General features: G+C 46.0%; 1 pseudogene; it reads left to right on the top strand.

Moving 5' to 3' along the window:
* Nucleotides 1-2,747: 2,747 nt before the first annotated feature.
* Nucleotides 2,748-4,280, top strand: LOC143897645 (uncharacterized; annotated as a pseudogene).
* Nucleotides 4,281-4,633: the final 353 nt, after the last annotated feature.

The following is a 4,633-nucleotide window of genomic DNA, read 5'->3' as shown; positions in this document are numbered from 1 at the left end:
GGAAAGCATGGAGACAGAGGAGCTGCTGAAGGTAATCTTAAGGAAAATGGAGGTGCAAGAGGAGGAAAGGAAAAAAGATAAAGAGGAGATAAGGAAGGGTATAAAAGACGAAATTAGGGGACTAAAGGAGGAATTGAAGAGAAGAGAAGAGATGTGGAAGAAACAAAAGGAAGAGATAGAGGAAAGAGTAAGAAAACTAGAGGAGAAGATAGAGGAGAGGTTAAAAAGGTTGGAGGAGAAAGCAAGTGAGAGAAAGGAGGAGAGAAAGGGGGAGGTAGGAAAAGGAGAGGAGGAGATGGTGGGGAGAATGAGAGAGTTGGAGAGAAGGCTGATAAGGAAGGAGAAGGAAGAGAGAAGAAAGAATGTAGTGATAAGGGGATTAGAAGTAAAAGAAGGAGGGAGAAGACAAGAGGTGGAAAAGCTATTGGAGGGAATAGGAGCCAAAGTAAAAGCATTAGAAGTAAAGAAAATAGGGGGGGATATGGATAAAAGAAGGGAAATGGTGTTGCTGAAGATAGAGAATGAAGAGCAAAAATGGGAGGTGATGGAAAAAAAAGGAGACTGGTGGGCAGAAAAGAGAGAATAACGGAGGACCTGTCGTGGGAGGAAAGAAGGGTGAATTAGAAACTGAGAGAGATAGCGAAAAGAGAGGAAAGAGAGGGAAAAAGGGCGTAGATAAAAGCAGGCAGAATAAGGTTGGAATATGGTGGAGATGGGATATGGAAGAGAAGGTGCTAAAGGATGAAAGGGGAAAGGTTAGAAAGGAGAGCGGAGGAGAGAAGGAAGAGGAGGGAGGCAAGGCAGGAGAGAGAGACGAAGGAATGGAGATGGGGGAATAATAGGGGAAGAGGAGAAAGGAATGATAGCAGAGAAGGGCAAGGAGGTGGTCAAAAGAGAGGTAAAGGGAAGAAGAAAGTCAGTGTGGAGGATAGTATTCTGGAACGTAGCTGGTTTGGAAAACAAAGATAAGGAGTTTTGGGAGGGGCTAAAGAAAGAAGATGTGATAGTCTTGATAGAGACCTGGATAGGAGAAAAGGGCTGGGAAAGAATATGGGGGAGGATGCCAACAGGATATGAATGGGGAGTGCAAATGGCGGGAAAGAAAAACAAAAAAGGAAGAGCAATAGGAAGGATGATAATAGGAATAAGAAAGGGGTTAAAAGAGAAGGGAACGGAAATGGAAATTGACAAGGAGGGAATGATAATGGGAAAGGTTAGGATAGGTGACGAGAACTGGAAGATTATAGGGGTGTATGCAAAGAAGGAGAGAATGGAGGAGACCTTACAGAAACTAGGGCATTTTATGGAAGAGAAAGAGGAAGGAAGATTTACGATAATTGGAGGAGATTTCAATGCAAGGACGGGGCAGGAAGGAGGAAGAGTAGAAGTGGAGGAGGGGAGAGGGCTGAGGGAAGGAGGAAGAAAATCAAAAAACAAAAAGATGGATAGAGAGGGGAGGTTGCTGGTGAAATGTGTAGAGGAGAGAGGGTGGGAGATATTCAATGGGAATGTGAGAGGGGATGAGGAGGGGGAATTTACATTTACGGGAGGAAGAGGGGAGACAGTGATAGACTATGTGATAGGGGATGGAAAGAAAAAGGAGAAAATCGAGAGCATGACGGTGGGGGATAGAGTGGACTCAGACCATTATCCCTTGGAAATGGCGGTATGGGGGAGCATGGAGGAGGACAAAGGGGGAAAGTGGAAGAAAAGAAACAGGGGAGTGTGGAATGAGGAAGGAGTAAAGATGTTCGAAGAAAGAATAGGGGAAGTAGAAGAGAAAGAGGAAGAGATAAATAAGGAATGGGACGATATGGAAACGAGAATAGTAGAGGCAATAATAGAGGTGGAAAAGGAGGTGAAGGGAAGCAGGAATAAGAAGGTGGGGTGGTGGGACGAAGAATGCAGAGAAACAAAGAGGGAAGCGAGAAGAAAACTGAGGGAATGGAGGAAAGGCAGGGAAGAGGGCAACACATACAGAGAAAAGAGGAAGGAGTTTAAGGAGCTGTGTAAGAGAAAGAAGGAGGAGGAAAATCTGAGATGGGAGAGAAGGGCGATGGAAGCAAGGAGAGAGTCGGTGGTATGGGAAATAGTAAATAGGGAGAGAAGAAAGAAGAGAGGAATCCAGGGAAGGGATTGAGGAGGAAGAATGGAAGGAGTACTTTATGCAGCTGTTAGGTGGAGTAGAGGGGAGGGTGAGGATGGGAGAGGACGGGAGGAGGGAAGAAAAGGAAGGAGAGGAGAAAAAGGAGATAAGCATAGAAGAAATGAGGGGGACAATAAGGAAACTAAAGGAGGTTAAAGCAATGGGAAGGGATGGGATACCAGGTGAGGTGTGGAAATATGGGGGGAAGGAGTTGGAGACTTGGGCATGGAGATATATAAACAGAGTATGGAAGGGGGGAGGTTGGCCGGAGAATTGGAGAGAGGGATTAATCGTCCCAATCGTAAAGAAAGGGGAAGGAAAAAAGGTAGAGGAGTACAGAGGGGTGACAATAATGTCGTCGCTATACAAGGTGTACACGGCCATTATTGCGAAAAGGTTGAGAGAGGAGCTTGAGGAGAAGGGAATTATACCACATAATCAGACGGGCTTCAGAAGGGGAATGGGAACGGTGGACAATATCTATGTTTTAAACTACTTGGTGAATAGGAGGCTGGAGTAGAAAGGGGGAAAGTTAATAGCATGTTTCGTAGATCTGAAAACGGCATTTGACTCGGTAGACAGAGGGGTGCTAGTAAAAGCAATGAGAGAAAGAGGAATAAGGGAAGGGCTGGTGAGAAGGACAGAGGAGTTGCTCAGGGAGACGAGAAGTAGAGTAAGGGTAGGAAACGATATAGGAGAGGTATTCTGGACGGGGAGGGGGGTGAGACAAGGGTGCCCGCTAAGCCCGTTATTGTTTAACGTGTTACTAGCGGATATGGAGAAGGAAATGGGCAAGGTAAAATGGGGAGGAATAATGTTAGGAGGTAAGAGGGTATATACGCTGGCATATGCTGACGATGTAGTACTAATCGCAGAGGACGAGGAGCAAATGAGGAGTATGTTGGAAAGATTGGAGGAGTACTTACGGAAGAAGAGACTGGAGTTGAATGTGGAGAAAACGAAAATAATGAGGTTTAGGAAGGGAGAAAGGAGGGAAAGTAAAAAAAGATGGAGATGGGAAGGGAAGGAATTAGGAGAGGTAAAGGAATTTAGATACCTGGGATATGTGTTCCAAAAGAACGGAGGACAGGAAGCGCAGGTAAAGGAAAGGATTAGAAAAGCGGCGGCGGTGATGGGAAAGGTATGGGGGATAGGGAAGAGACGGTTTGGGAAAGACTGGGGAAAAAGATTGTGGTTGTTGGATAGGCTGGTGTGGACGGTGATGGGATATGGAGCAGAAATATGGGGATGGAGAGAAAGAGAAGGGATGGAAAAGATGGAAGAAAGGTATATTAGATGGGTCTTAGGAGTGGACGGGAGAACACCGTGGTACCTTGTTAGGGAAGAGTTGCAAAGGGAGAAGATAAGAGAGAGAGCGGGGATGAGAGCATGGAGATTTGAGAAAAAGTTAGTGGAGGGTAGAGGAAGCAAATTGGCGAGGCGGTGTTGAGAAGAGATGAAAGGGAGGGAGAGGGAAGGGAAAGCAGGCTCGAGTTGGGAAAGAGAGAGAGGGAAGTTTTTCGAAAAAAGAGGAGTGAAGTTAGAAGAATTGGAAAGGTTGAGAGAAGACGGAGATGATTGGTTTGGTAAGCTGGTTGGGGGAGATAAGGAGAGGCAGAGGAGAGAGAGATGGGAGAAGATTGAGAAGTCAAAGTATAATAAATGGTATAAGTGGATAAAAGGAGGGGGTATTCCGGGATATTTGAAGAAGGGATGGGGAGAGAGTAGATGGAGAAGGGTAGCGAGGTTTAGATTAGGGAATGAGGTGAAAGAGAACAGATATTGGGAAGGGGAGGAGAAGAAGAAATGTAGAGTGTGTGAGTATGGGGAGGAATCATGGGAGCATATATGGAAAGAATGTAGGAGTTGGAAATCAAGAAACGGTAGCTGGCAGGAATCGGTGGGATAGGTATTGGATGAAGAAGGGGGAGGGGAGGAATGGATGATAGAGCTAGAAGAGAAAAGAAGGAGAAGGAAAAGGGAGGTGGAAGAGCTGGAAAAAGGAAAAAGCAAGGAGGAAAGAGGAGAGAGGGGAGGAGAGAAGGAGAAGGGAGAGAGAGGAGGATAGAGGAAGGGAGAAGTAAGTAATAGACTCATGCTTCCAGATCCAGGATGGAGCGAGAGGGGAGAGTAATAGCAGAGGCGGTGGAAAGGATGGTGGAGGAGAAGGTAAGAAAGTTGGTGAAGGAGAAGAAGGAGGACGATAAAAAGAAGGACGAAAGAATGGAGGAGATGGAGGAGAAATTAAGGAGATTGGAGAGAAAAGTTGAGAGATTGGAGCAAGGTGGAAGCAAAAGGAAGAGGGTGGACAGCGAGGAAAGTGAGGAGGGAGAGAAGAAATGGTGGGCGGGGGTGGACAAAGGGAGCGAGGAGGAACTAAGAAAAAAGAACGTCATAATAAGGGTTGAGAAGGAGAAGTGGGAAGGGAAGAAATCAAACTGGGACAAGGTGAAGGAGCTCTTCACAGAAGGATTGAAGGTGAAGGTG

This window comes from Temnothorax americanus, unplaced genomic scaffold (assembly GCF_048541705.1).
Source record: "Temnothorax americanus isolate GAGA-0224 unplaced genomic scaffold, ASM4854170v1 Scaffold21, whole genome shotgun sequence".
Classification (NCBI taxonomy): domain Eukaryota; kingdom Metazoa; phylum Arthropoda; class Insecta; order Hymenoptera; family Formicidae; genus Temnothorax; species Temnothorax americanus.
This window is presented reverse-complemented; position numbering and strand designations above follow the sequence as displayed.